Source organism: Ascaphus truei, chromosome 13 (genome assembly GCF_040206685.1).
Source record: "Ascaphus truei isolate aAscTru1 chromosome 13, aAscTru1.hap1, whole genome shotgun sequence".
Taxonomy (NCBI): Eukaryota; Metazoa; Chordata; class Amphibia; order Anura; family Ascaphidae; genus Ascaphus; species Ascaphus truei.
The window spans coordinates 45,952,886-45,968,547 of NC_134495.1; positions in this window are offsets into that span (position 1 = coordinate 45,952,886).

Consider the following 15,662-nt stretch of genomic DNA (forward strand, 5'->3'; position numbering starts at 1 on the left):
GGGTATCGGTGGGTGTGGGTATCGGTGGGTGTGGGTATCGGTGGGTGTGGGTATCAGTGGGTGGGTGCGGGGGGTGCGCAATAGGAGGTGGTAGCGGGGTGCGCCTGCCCTTGCCCCCCGGCGCGCGTGCCTGCCCTTGCCCCCCGGCGCGCGCCTGCCTTTGCCCCCCGGCGCGCTCCCACCTTTGCCCCCCGGCACTCACTTCCCCCCCGTCCACTTGGGGTGGGAGATAGGCTCGAGGGCGGGCAGTGGTGGCTGCGCATTGTGCGGGCGGTGCAGGGGCTGGCGGGGTGTGTGGGTGTGTGTGTATCAGTGGGTGTGTGTGTGTGTATGTGTATCAGTGGGTGTGTGTGTGTATCAGCGGGTGTGTGTGTGTGTATCAGTGGGTGTGTTTGTATCAGTGGGTGTCAGTGGGTGGGTGTGAGTATGAGTGGGTGGGTGTGGGTATCAGTGGGTGGGGGTGTGTATCAGTGGGTTGGGTGGGTGTGTCAGTGTGTGTGTGTGTGTGTGTGTGTGTGTGTATCAGTGGGTGGGTGTCTCCCTCACACTCTCTGTCTCTCCCCCTCTCTGTCTCTTCCCCTCCCTTTCTCTCCCCTCCCTTTCTCTCCCCTCCCTTTCTCTCCCCTCCCTTTCTCTCCCCCTCCCTGTCACTCCCTCCCTGTCACTCCCTGTCTCTCCCTCCCTCCCTGTCTCTCCCTCTCACTCCCTGTCTCTCCCTCCCTCCCTGTCTCTCCCTCCCTCCCTGTCTCTCCCTCCATCCCTGTCTCTCCCTCCCTCCCTCCCTGTCTCTCCCTCCCTCTCCCTCCCTGTCTCTCCCTCTTCCTCCCTGTCTCTCCCTCTCCCTTCCTGTCTCTCCCTCTCCCTCCCTGTCTCTCCCTCTCCCTCCCTGTCTCTCCCTCTCCCTCCCGCCCTGTCTCTCCCTCCCTCCCTGTCTCTCCCTCTCCCTGTCTCTCCCTCCCTCTCCCTCCCTCTCTCCCTCCCTGTCTCTCCTTGCCTGTCTCTCCCCCCTGTCTCTCTCTTTTTCCCTCTGTCTCCCTGTCTCTCTCTCCCCCTGTCTCCCTCTCTCTCTCTCCCCCTGCCTCCCTCTCTCCCCTGTCTCCCTCTCCCCCTGTCTCCCTCTCTCTCCCCCTGTCTCCCTCTCTCCCCCGTCTCCCTCTCTCTCTCTCTCCCCCTGTCTCCCTCTCTCCCCCTGTCTCCCTCTCTCCCCCTGTCTCCCCCTCTCCCCCTGTCTCCCTCTCTCCCCCTGTCTCCCTCTCTCCCCCTGTCTCCCTCTCTCCCCCTGTCTCCCTCTCTCTCCCTCTCTCCCCGTCTCCCTCTCTCCCCCCGTCTCCCTCTCTCCCCCCGTCTCCCTCTCTCCCCCGTCTCCCTCTCTCCCCCTGTCTCCCTCTCTCCCCCTGTCTCCCTCTCTCCCCCTGTCTCCCTCTCTCCCCCTGTCTCCCTCTCTCTCCCTGTCTCTCTCTCTCTCTCCCTCCCTGTCTCTCTCTCTCTCCCTCCCTGTCTCTCTCTCTCTCCCTCCCTGTCTCTCTCTCCCTCCCTGTCTCTCTCTCCCTCCCTGTCTCTCCCTCTCCCTCCCGCCCTGTCTCTCCCTCCCTCCCTGTCTCTCCCTCACCCTGTCTCTCCCTCCCTCTCCCTCCCTCTCTCCCTCCCTGTCCCTCCCTGTCTCTCCCCCCTGTCTCTCTCTCTCCCCCTGTCTCCCCATCTCTCTCTCCCCCTGTCTCCCTCTCTCTCTCTCTCTCCCCCTGTCTCCCTCTCTCCCCCTGTCTCCCTCTCTCTCTCCCCCTGTCTCCCTCTCTCCCTCTCTCTCCCCCTCTCTCCCCCGTCTCCCTCTCTCTCTCTCCCCATGTCTCCCTCTCTCCCCCTGTCTCCCTCTCTCCCCCTGTCTCCCTCTCTCCCCCTGTCTCCCTCTCTCCCCCTGTCTCCCTCTCTCCCCCTGTCTCCCTCTCTCCCCCTGTCTCCCTCTCTCCCCCTGTCTCCCTCTGTCTCCCTCTCTCTCTCTCTCTCTCTCTCTCCCTCTCTCTCCCCCTGTCTCCCTCTCTCTCTCTCTCTCTCCCCCTGTCTCCCTCTCTCCCCCTGTCTCCCCCTGTCTCCCTCTCTCTCCCTCTCTCCCTCTCTCCCCCTGTCTCCCTCTCTCCCCCTGTCTCCCTCTCTCCCCCTGTCTCCCTCTCTCCCCCTGCCTCCCTCTCTCCCCCTGTCTCCCTCTCTCCCCCTGCCCCCCTCTCTCTCCCTCCCTGTCTCTCTCTCTCCCTCCCTGTCTCTCTCTCTCCCTCCCTGTCTCTCTCCCTCCCTGTCTCTCTCTCCCTCCCTGTCTCTCTCCCTCCCTGTCTCTCTCTCTCCCTCCCTGTCTCTCTCTCTCTCCCTCCCTGTCTCTCCCTCTCTCTCTCCCCCTGTCTCTCCCTCTCTCTCTCCCCCTGTCTCTCCCTCTCTCTCTCCCCCTGTCTCTCCCTCTCTCTCTCCCCCTTTCTCTCCCTCTCTCTCTCCCCTGTCTCTCCCTTTCTCTCTCCCCCTAATCTCTCTCTCTCTCCCTCCCTGTCTGTCTCTCTCTCTCTCTCTCTCCCTCCCTGTCTCTCTCTCTCTCCCTCCCTGTCTCTCCCTCTCTCTCTCCCCCTGTCTCTCCCTCTCTCTCTCCCCCTGTCTCTCCCTCTCTCTCTCCCCCTGTCTCTCCCTCTCTCTCTCCCCTGTCTCTCCCTTTCTCTCTCCCCCTAATCTCTCCCTCTCTCTCTCCCCGTCTCTCCTTCTCTCTCTCCCCGTCTCTCCCCCTGTCTCCCTCTCCCCGTCTCTCCCCGTCTCCCTCTCTCTCTCCCTCTATCTCTCCCCGTCTCTCCCTCTCTCTCTCTCCCCCTGTCTCTCTCCCTGTCTCTCCCTCTCTCTCTCTCTCTCTCCCCCTGTCTCTCCCCCTGTCTATCCCTCTCCGTCTCTGTCTCATCTTAACTGCCGTATACCTACACTGAAGTAACCTACCCTGCTTTCTTCCAGATCTGACTCAAGTTTCACGCGGGAGACATCGGAAGACAGGTAGGGAACACCTCCCCTCCAGAATAGTACCTTGAGGGACTGCGGATCAGGTAAGATCCCAGGCGGGATTGCTGCTTTAGAAATCGTGAAGAGGGGGCATCCTGACACTGGTTAATCGGTTCAGAATCATTCACATCTGGGTTTTTTTTAGTTCGATTAGTGAGGCCATCCGAGACACACACACACACACACACACACACACACACACACACACACACACACACACACACACACACACACACACACACACACACACACACACACGCAACTAAGACTAATGGTAGTAAAGTATAAGTGTAATACAATATATAAACTGTTAATGTAAAAAAAAAATTGTGTCCCGGTTTTTCCTTTTCAAAATCTGGTCACCCTATCCAGTATAGAATCAGAAAACGTCACAAATGAGCGGTACGGTTCTACACTATTACTGTATATGGAAAAACAGACATTTTTCGTATATATTAAAATATAGATTCATTTCAATTTACATTAAAAGCATAATTACAAGTTTGGAAAAATTACAATGATCCATTAACATCTTCCGAGGGTAAATAATGGAACATAAAACAGCACCAGATTTATTGATAGGAAACATGCACATGCTTATACTAGCAGGAAAGTGACCAACGCCGAGCGGTATTGCCATTTTCCTACCTCACGGTGTGACTTGCGGGAATGGTTTCTGATTCTTTCTGAATACCGTGATAACACAAACGTCAAACCGAACGGTGGGTTCATGCCAAAACGTTCGATATGGCAGTGATTGTATCGAAGCTTCTAGAATAGGCCTCTCAGCTGCTTCCCTTTTCTGTGATACATTTGCTGCAGCTTTATCCCCAGTTTGGGAGACAGATAAATCTAATCACAAGGTTTTGCTGCCCTCTAGTGGTGACAGGGTGTTAGTTGTTGAAGGTTTTTGTATGGAAGGTCTGTGAGATATTGTCACTGTGTGTATCTAGCACAGTAATACATGGCCGTGTCTCCTGGTTTCACTGCAGTGAGTTTGAAATACACTTCTCCTTTATTGGTGTCTCTTGTCAGTGTCACACGTCCCTGCACAGACTGGGCATAGCGTGTACTAGCATCGTACCATATTACTCCCAACCACTCCAGTCCTCTCCCTGCTGGCTGTCGGACCAAGTTCACTCCATTCATGTTGGTGCTGTCAGTGAGGGCGGCACCGGTCACTTTACAGGTCACTGTCAGAGTCTCTGCTGGCTTCACAACCCCAGGACCAGACTCCACCAGGGAGATTTGGGAGGTGACTCCTGCAAACAGAGAGGGAAATGTTACAGAGATCCAGCTGTGTTACTGTGATCTTACTCACAGACTTCAGGCTGAGCCCCTGAAAGAGACACACACAGTGACACATAAGGACACTTCTACACACGTGTCACCTCAGGGACATTAATCGTGTAAATGACATGTTATCCTGATATTGTGGGAAATGTCTCTTGTGAATGTTACCTGTTAAACATGACACTAATAATCCCAGCCTGAGAAAAGTCTCCATATCTGCAGAGTTTGGGGGTAGTGTGGGAGTGTCAGGGGGTGACCGGCTCCTGCAGGGGACAGAGTCACTTCCTCTGCTTTATCTGGGACTCGGGGACAGAGACACTTATACACAGGACATGTGGTTACTTAATTTGCATATTGTACTAATAATATAGATATAACCAACGTGCACATCTGTCTTTAATCGTATATACATATATAAAGCTCATTACAGGGAAATACATTTAAACCACAATATTCATGCAGTTACCAATGTCTTTATAATATTACAGAAAACTTGATAACATTTTGCTAGTCAGAGTATTGTTTAGAAACTTTCTACACTGTTACCTGGAAAACAGACATTTATATATTATAAAATAGAGTATTTGATTATTGCATTAGAAGCAGAATTACAAGATTGGAAAAATGACAATGATCCAATAACATCTTCCTGTGATAAATACTGGGACATAAAACAGCACCAGGGGGGGCGTGGCCACGACGTTGAGGTGAATGGGAGCTTAGTTTCTGAGCTCCACTCTCATCTCATTAAATAACTTCAATAGCGGCGCAACTTACACAGCAATTTAGATTACAAAACATCATTGAACATACTGTACGGTGATGGCGACAAACAAAGTAACTCGCAGGAAAAGAAAACCTGTGTCTACGTATTTCAAAAGAGGAGAAGCAGCACATGCAGCACAGGCAGATAAGATGGAGTCCCCTGCAAAGCCTGCACAGCCTGCATTAGCCGATCCAGACACAGATACCCCAGAAACAGAGCCAGGGGATCAGGAGATAGTGAGGCGCAAAGACCTCAAGGAGTTCTGTGCCCAAATGAAGAAGTTTTTTAAAACTTAACTATGGGCCATATGGAAAGACCTGGATGCCTTGAGAGAGCGGACAGATGCTTTAGAAACTAAAGCTGATGAGACTACCACGGAATTGGCACAGACACAGAAAACAGTGGCTACACTTTCTGCACTAGCCAGATTCTTGGAAGATAAAATAGAGGATGCTGAAAACAGGGACAGGAGATGCAATGTACGCCTAAGAGGAGTGCCTGAGTCTGTCTCTGACCCAGAGGATTTCACTAAATAATGGCTGGAGCATCTATTCCCAGACAAGCCAAACAATAAACTTCTTCTGGATGGATGCCACCGTGCACTTAGGGGGCGACCGCAAAGCGGAGACCCCCCAAGCGATATAATTATGAGATTCCACCACTACAGGACAAAATACATTTTTGAAGTAGTAATCATCCCCTCCGAACTGGGCATTCTTGGCCAATAATGCCCTGGCTGTAAGAGTTGAAGGGCCCAAGCAAAGCCCCCACCTCTATATACACAAACTTACACTGCAGCCCCCACCTCTATACACACAAACACACACTGCAGCCCCCACCTCTATACACACAATCACACACTGCAGGGCCCACCTTTATACACACACACTGTACAGGGCCCACCTCTGTATACAGACACACACACTGCAGCCAGGGTTGAAGGCTAACCCGGAGATAACAACATTTTAGATCTATTTATTATATATTTATCTTGCCTTTGGCTGTATCCTCCCCTCCAAATTCCGTCAACATGGCTGCGCGACATCACGTAATGCACATTGCCATAACAACGAGACGCTCTGTGACGTCACGCGGCATCAAGTTGACATGACAATGGGACGCATGGCACCGAGGCATCACGTGATGCCACATTGTCATGGCAACATGTCACCGCCTGACGTCAGTGTCTCGTTGTCATGGCAACGGGGTGCGTCATGTGATGTAATTTGTTTAAAAAAATTATTTATAGATGAGTCCCGGTTTTTCATTTTGAAAATCTGGTCACCCTATGCCTACTGGATCTGTACTCTACCGTGATAGAGGCCGGTTTACCCAAACTAAGCTCCGAAACACGTAGGAGGCTGTGTGTTTTTCCCCCCTGGGTTGATGATTTTATCAGTCATGCACTGAAATAAATGGGATTTACTTTTTTTATATACCACCTGGCTCCCTGGCTGTGCACTATTTGCTTCGTTTTCTACTTGTTCTGGATCTCCCTTCCATGGCTGGCACGCCACTATGGACCCCCAGAGACTGTGGGAGTGGGTAAGAGTCTTACATTTATTTCTCATGACTAGAATAGTTGAGTACTCTTATTTGGATCATTTCCAGAGGATGCTTTATTGCTTATGTCCTTTGAGTGACTCACAGGTCATTTTCATTAATATCCACTCCCACTTATTCTACTTTGGGGCTTTTCTAAGATGCTTTGATATCTGGATGAAGTTGTACTGGGGTGGAGCACCCTATTCTCCCCATTTGTCCACATATTAGAGTGTGTTATAAGCTGAACCATATTATAGGTGCTGTCTCTGTGGATGGTTCTTTCTTTTTTAAATGACTTTATCCTTTTGCATTGAGCTGTGTATGAATACATTTGTTGTGATACTTTCCACGTACCCGTGGGTGCCCTTATCTTCTGTGGGAGTTCCTCTTCCTGGTCTGTTAGGTTGTCTCTCTTTTGCCATCATTCCTTTTATTCCCCTGGGTGCCCCCCAGCTTTATTATCTCAGATTGGGTATTTGATATTTTTTGGGTGGCACTGTCCCCCTTCCCCCTACCCAGAGTAACATTATAGTAAGTGTGAGCATTCTAGGCTAGAATCTGTAGGCTTATTGTAGCTTGTGTTTTATTATATTTGCAGTCGCAGCTTCCTGTACACTCTGGTTTTAGTCCATTGAACCCCCACAAGGCCGCTCGCTTTGTGTATTCTCAGATAATTGAGATACCTCTTCCCTTAACAGTGCCTGATTCTGGGATACCATTATTCCATTGTGATACCAGGTAAATCCTTCCTCATATTCGCAGTAACATAATATCTTTATGATATCTCCTTCGTTCCGTATTACAGACGTGTGTTGTCTGTAATAAGCTGACATGTCACTGACACATCTGGAGACATACAGCTCGTGTAACTAACGTGTCATACAGTATGTGTGATTGTCTTACTTAGTCAGTAATAATCATATTGCGGATCTGTCATGGAACAAGAATCATATTTCTGTTTGAACCCCCTTGCAGCTTCTGCTTGTCATGTCTCCCTAGTTTAGCTGCCTGCTATTTTCCCTGTCCCAGCAGCTTGCTGCATGTGAAAAGGCAACATTATTGTTACATGTTGTTTACACAGCCCTAGTGAGTGTTGGTTGCCTGCAACTTCCTATTCTCCTAGCTGAGAGTGGGCTATTTCTACCCCCCCCCCACCCGTCTTGCTGACAGATAGTCTGTCCCGAGACTATTCCTGTTACCCAGATTCCCCCACACTTCCTTTTCCACCGTGGACACAATGAGTACAGTATCAGTCTGCTTACTACCCCGGTAAGGCCTTTCTGTTTTACCATAGTCTAACCTCATGCAAGCATTCAGACAGAGAAGCACTCTCTACTCACACTACACCTACAAACACCCTTTGTATTCTACTTCTGCAATAAAGTTAAGAAAGACAATAAGGACGTGTTATGCTTTGGAAGAGGGAAGACATGAGTAAGTAACTGGGATTATTCATACATCATACGTGACCCTGGTTCCAGTATAGAATCAGAAAACGTCACACAGGAGTGGTCGGTTCTACACTATTACTGTATATGGAAAAACAGACATTTTTCGTATATATTAAAATATAGATTCATTTCAATTTACATTAAAAGCATAATTACAAGTTTGAAAAAATTACAATGATCCATTAACATCTTCCGAGGGTAAATAATGGAACATAAAACAGCACCAGATTTATTGATGGGAAACATGCACATGCTTATACTAGCAGGAAAGTGACCAACGCAGAGCGGTATTGCCATTTTCCTACCTCACGGTGTGACTTGCGGGAATGGTTTCTGATTCTTTCTGAATACAGTGATAACACAAACGTCAAACCGAACGGTGGGTTCATGCCAAAACGTTCGATATGGCAGTGATTGTATCGAAGCTTCTAGAATAGGCCTCTCAGCTGCTTCCCTTTTCTGTGATACATTTGCTGCAGCTTTATCCCCAGTTTGGGAGACAGATAAATCTAATCACAAGGTTTTGCTGCCCTCTAGTGGTGAGAGGGTGTTAGTTGTTGAAGGTTTTTGTATGGAAGGTCTGTGAGATATTGTCACTGTGTGTATCTAGCACAGTAATACATGGCCGTGTCTTCTGGTTTCACTGCAGTGAGTTTGAAATACACTTCTCCTTTATTGGTGTCTCTTGTCACTGTCACACGTCCCTGCACAGACTGGGCATAGTTTGTTCCAGCACTGTACCATATTACTCCCAACCACTCCAGCCCTCTCCCTGCTGGCTGTCGGACCCAGCTCACTCCATACATGTTGGTGCTGTCAGTGAGGGAGGCACCGGTCACTTTACAGGTCACTGTCAGAGTCTCTGCTGGCTTCACAACCCCAGGACCAGACTCCACCAGGGAGATTTGGGAGGTGACTCCTGCAAACAGAGAGGGAAATGTTACAGAGATCCAGCTGTGTTACTATGATCTTACTCACAGACTTCAGGCTGAGCCCCTGAAAGAGACACACACAGTGACACATAAGGACACTTCTACACACGTGTCACCTCAGGGACATTAATCATGTAAATGACATGTTATCCTGCTCTTGTGGGAAATGTCTCCTGTGAATGTTACCTGTTAAACATGACACTAATAATCCCAGCCTGAGAAAAGTCTCCATATCTGCAGAGTTTGGGGGTAGTGTGGGAGTGTCAGGGGGTGACCGGCTCCTGCAGGGGACAGATTCACTTCCTCTGCTTTATCTGGGACTCGGGGACAGAGACACTTATACACAGGACATGTGGTTACTTTATTTGCATATTGTACTAATAATATAGATATAACCAACGTGCACATCTGTCTTTAATCGTATATACAGTACATATATAAAGCTCATTACAGGGAAATACATTTAAACCACAATATTCATGCAGTTACCAATGTCTTTGTAATATTACAGAAAACTTGATAACATTTTGCTAGTCAGAGTATTGTTTAGAAACTTTCTACACTGTTACCTGGAAAACAGACATTTATATATTATAAAATAGAGTATTTGATTATTGCATTAGAAGCAGAATTACAAGATTGGAAAAATGACAATGATCCAATAACATCTTCCTGTGATAAATACTGGGACATAAAACAGCACCAGGGGGGGCGTGGCCACGACGTTGAGGTGAATGGCAGCTTAGTTTCTGAGCTCCACTCTCATCTCATTAAATAACTTCAATAGCGGCACAACTTACACAGCAATTTAGATTACAAAACATCATTGAACATACTGTACGGTGATGGCGACAAACAAAGTAACTCGCAGGAAAAGAAAACCTGTGTCTACGTATTTCAAAAGAGGAGAAGCAGCACATGCAGCACAGGCAGATAAGATGGAGTCCCCTGCAAAGCCTGCACAGCCTGCATTAGCCGATCCAGACACAGATACCCCAGAAACAGAGCCAGGGGATCAGGAGATAGTGAGGCGCAAAGACCTCAAGGAGTTCTGTGCCCAAATGAAGAAGTTTTTTAAAACTTAACTATGGGCCATATGGAAAGACCTGGATGCATTGAGAGAGCGGACGGATGCTTTAGAAACTAAAGCTGATGAGACTACCACGGAATTGGCACAGACACAGAAAACAGTGGCTACACTTTCTGCACTAGCCAGATTCTTGGAAGATAAAATAGAGGATGCTGAAAACAGGGACAGGAGATGCAATGTACGCCTAAGAGGAGTGCCTGAGTCTGTCTCTGACCCAGAGGATTTCACTAAATAATGGCTGGAGCATCTATTCCCAGACAAGCCAAACAATAAACTTCTTCTGGATGGATGCCACCGTGCACTTAGGGGGCGACCGCAAAGCGGAGACGCCCCGAGGGATATAATTATGAGATTCCACCACTACAGGACAAAATACATTTTTGAAGTAGTAATCATCCCCTCCGAACTGGGCATTCTTGGCCAATAATGCCCTGGCTGTAAGAGTTGAAGGGCCCAAGCAAAGCCCCCACCTCTATATACACAAACTTACACTGCAGCCCCCACCTCTATACACACAAACACACACTGCAGCCCCCACCTCTATACACACAATCACACACTGCAGGGCCCACCTTTATACACACACACTGTACAGGGCCCACCTCTGTATACAGACACACACACTGCAGCCAGGGTTGAAGGCTAACCCGGAGATAACAACATTTTTTAGCTCTATTTATTATATATTTATCTTGCCTTTGGCTGTATCCTCCCCTCCAAATTCCGTCAACATGGCTGCACGACATCACGTAATACACATTGCCATAACAACGAGACGCTCTGTGACGTCACGCGGCATCAAGTTGACATGACAACGGGACGCATGGCACCGAGGCATCACGTGATGCCACATTGTCATGGCAACATGTCACCGCCTGACGTCAGTGTCTCGTTGTCATGGCAACGGGGTGCGTCATGTGATGTAATTTGTTTAAAAAAAATATTTATAGATGAGTCCCGGTTTTTCATTTTGAAAATCTGGTCACCCTATGCCTACTGGATCTGTACTCTACCGTGATAGAGGCCGGTTTACCCAAACTAAGCTCCGAAACACGTAGGAGGCTGTGTGTTTTTCCCCCATGGGTTGATGATTTTATCAGTCATGCACTGAAATAAATGGGATTTACTTTTTTTATATACCACCTGGCTCCCTGGCTGTGCACTATTTGCTTCGTTTTCTACTTGTTCTGGATCTCCCTTCCATGGCTGGCACGCCACTATGGACCCCCAGAGACTGTGGGAGTGGGTAAGAGTCTTACATTTATTTCTCATGACTAGAATAGTTGAGTACTCTTATTTGGATCATTTCCAGAGGATGCTTTATTGCTTATGTCCTTTGAGTGACTCACAGGTCATTTTCATTAATACCCACTCCCACTTATTCTACTTTGGGGCTTTTCTAAGATGCTTTGATATCTGGATGAAGTTGTACTGGGGTGGAGCACCCTATTCTCCCCATTTGTCCACATATTAGAGTGTGTTATAAGCTGAACTATATTATAGGTGCTGTCTCTGTGGATGGTTCTTTCTTTTTTAAATGACTTTATCCTTTTGCATTGAGCTGTGTATGAATACATTTGTTGTGATACTTTCCACGTACCCGTGGGTGCCCTTATCTTCTGTGGGAGTTCCTCTTCCTGGTCTGTTAGGTTGTCTCTCTTTTGCCATCATTCCTTTTATTCCCCTGGGTGCCCCCCAGCTTTATTATCTCAGATTGGGTATTTGATATTTTTTGGGTGGCACTGTCCCCCTTCCCCCTACCCAGAGTAACATTATAGTAAGTGTGAGCATTCTAGGCTAGAATCTGTAGGCTTATTGTAGCTTGTGTTTTATTATATTTGCAGTCGCAGCTTCCTGTACACTCTGGTTTTAGTCCATTGAACCCCCACAAGGCCGCTCGCTTTGTGTATTCTCAGATAATTGAGATACCTCTTCCCTTAACAGTGCCTGATTCTGGGATACCATTATTCCATTGTGATACCAGGTAAATCCTTCCTCATATTCGCAGTAACATAATATCTTTATGATATCTCCTTCGTTCCGTATTACAGACGTGTGTTGTCTGTAATAAGCTGACATGTCACTGACACATCTGGAGACATACAGCTCGTGTAACTAACGTGTCATACAGTATGTGTGATTGTCTTACTTAGTCAGTAATAATCATATTGCGGATCTGTCATGGAACAAGAATCATATTTCTGTTTGAACCCCCTTGCAGCTTCTGCTTGTCATGTCTCCCTAGTTTAGCTGCCTGTTATTTTCCCTGTCCCAGCAGCTTGCTGCATGTGAAAAGGCAACATTATTGTTACATGTTGTTTACACAGCCCTAGTGAGTGTTGGTTGCCTGCAACTTCCTATTCTCCTAGCTGAGAGTGGGCTATTTCTACCCCCCCCCGTCTTGCTGACAGATAGTCTGTCCCGAGACTATTCCTGTTACCCAGATTCCCCCACACTTCCTTTTCCACCGTGGACACAATGAGTACAGTATCAGTCTGCTTACTACCCCGGTAAGGCCTTTCTGTTTTACCATAGTCTACCCTCATGCAAGCATTCAGACAGAGAAGCACTCTCTACTCACACTACACCTACAAACACCCTTTGTATTCTACTTCTGCAATAAAGTTAAGAAAGACAATAAGGACGTGTTATGCTTTGGAAGAGGGAAGACATGAGTAAGTAACTGAGATTATTCATACATCATACGTGACCCTGGTTCCAGTATAGAATCAGAAAACGTCACAAAGGAGCGGTCGGTTCTACACTATTACTGTATATGGAAAAACAGACATTTTTCGTATATATTAAAATATAGATTCATTTCAATTTACATTAAAAGCATAATTACAAGTTTGAAAAAATTACAATGATCCATTAACATCTTCCGAGGGTAAATAATGGAACATAAAACAGCACCAGATTTATTGATGGGAAACATGCACATGCTTATACTAGCAGGAAAGTGACCAACGCCGAGCGGTATTGCCATTTTCCTACCTCACGGTGTGACTTGCGGGAATGGTTTCTGATTCTTTCTGAATACCGTGATAACACAAACGTCAAACCGAACGGTGGGTTAATGCCAAAACGTTCGATATGGCAGTGATTGTATCGAAGCTTCTAGAATAGGCCCCTCAGCTGCTTCCCTTTTCTGTGATACATTTGCTGCAGCTTTATCCCCAGTTTGGGAGACAGATAAATCTAATCACAAGGTTTTGCTGCCCTCTAGTGGTGAGAGGGTGTTAGTTGTTGAAGGTTTTTGTATGGAATGTCTGTGAGATATTGTGACTGTGTTTCTCTAGCACAGTGATACATGGCGGTGTCTTCTGGTTTCACTGCAGTGAGTTTGAAATAAACTTCTCCTTTATTGGTGTCTCTTGTCAGTGTCACACGTCCCTGCACAGACTGGGCATAGTTTGTACCAGCATTGTACCATATTACTCCCAACCACTCCAGCCCTCTCCCTGCTGGCTGTCGGACCCAGTTCACTCCATTCATGTTGGTGCCGTCAGTGAGGGAGGCACCGGTCACTTTACAGGTCACTGTCAGAGTCTCTGCTGGCTTCACAACCCCAGGACCAGACTCCACCAGGGAGATTTGGGAGGTGACTCCTGCAAACAGAGAGGGAAATGTTACAGAGATCCAGCTGTGTTACTATGATCTTACTCACAGACTTCAGGCTGAGCCCCTGAAAGAGACACACACAGTGACACATAAGGACACTTCTACACACGTGTCACCTCAGGGACATTAATCATGTAAATGACATGTTATCCTGCTCTTGTGGGAAATGTCTCCTGTGAATGTTACCTGTTAAACATGACACTAATAATCCCAGCCTGAGAAAAGTCTCCATATCTGCAGAGTTTGGGGGTAGTGTGGGAGTGTCAGGGGGTGACCGGCTCCTGCAGGGGACAGAGTCACTTCCTCTGCTTTATCTGGGACTCGGGGACAGAGACACTTATACACAGGACATGTGGTTACTTTATTTGCATATTGTACTAATAATATAGATATAACCAACGTGCACATCTGTCTTTAATCGTATATACAGTACATATATAAAGCTCATTACAGGGAAATACATTTAAACCACAATATTCATGCAGTTACCAATGTCTTTGTAATATTACAGAAAACTTGATAACATTTTGCTAGTCAGAGTATTGTTTAGAAACTTTCTACACTGTTACCTGGAAAACAGACATTTATATATTATAAAATAGAGTATTTGATTATTGCATTAGAAGCAGAATTACAAGATTGGAAAAATGACAATGATCCAATAACATCTTCCTGTGATAAATACTGGGACATAAAACAGCACCAGGGGGGGCGTGGCCACGACGTTGAGGTGAATGGGAGCTTAGTTTCTGAGCTCCACTCTCATCTCATTAAATAACTTCAATAGCGGCACAACTTACACAGCAATTTAGATTACAAAACATCATTGAACATACTGTACGGTGATGGCGACAAACAAAGTAACTCGCAGGAAAAGAAAACCCGTGTCTACGTATTTCAAAAGAGGAGAAGCAGCACATGCAGCACAGGCAGATAAGATGGAGTCCCCTGCAAAGCCTGCACAGCCTGCATTAGCCGATCCAGACACAGATACCCCAGAAACAGAGCCAGGGGATCAGGAGATAGTGAGGCGCAAAGACCTCAAGGAGTTCTGTGCCCAAATGAAGAAGTTTTTTAAAACTTAACTATGGGCCATATGGAAAGACCTGGATGCATTGAGAGAGCGGACGGATGCTTTAGAAACTAAAGCTGATGAGACTACCACGGAATTGGCACAGACACAGAAAACAGTGGCTACACTTTCTGCACTAGCCAGATTCTTGGAAGATAAAATAGAGGATGCTGAAAACAGGGACAGGAGATGCAATGTACGCCTAAGAGGAGTGCCTGAGTCTGTCTCTGACCCAGAGGATTTCACTAAATAATGGCTGGAGCATCTATTCCCAGACAAGCCAAACAATAAACTTCTTCTGGATGGATGCCACCGTGCACTTAGGGGGCGACCGCAAAGCGGAGACGCCCCGAGGGATATAATTATGAGATTCCACCACTACAGGACAAAATACATTTTTGAAGTAGTAATCATCCCCTCCGAACTGGGCATTCTTGGCCAATAATGCCCTGGCTGTAAGAGTTGAAGGGCCCAAGCAAAGCCCCCACCTCTATATACACAAACTTACACTGCAGCCCCCACCTCTATACACACAAACACACACTGCAGCCCCCACCTCTATACACACAATCACACACTGCAGGGCCCACCTTTATACACACACACTGTACAGGGCCCACCTCTGTATACAGACACACACACTGCAGCCAGGGTTGAAGGCTAACCCGGAGATAACAACATTTTTTAGCTCTATTTATTATATATTTATCTTGCCTTTGGCTGTATCCTCCCCTCCAAATTCCGTCAACATGGCTGCACGACATCACGTAATACACATTGCCATAACAACGAGACGCTCTGTGACGTCACGCGGCATCAAGTTGACATGACAACGGGACGCATGGCACCGAGGCATCACGTGATGCCACAT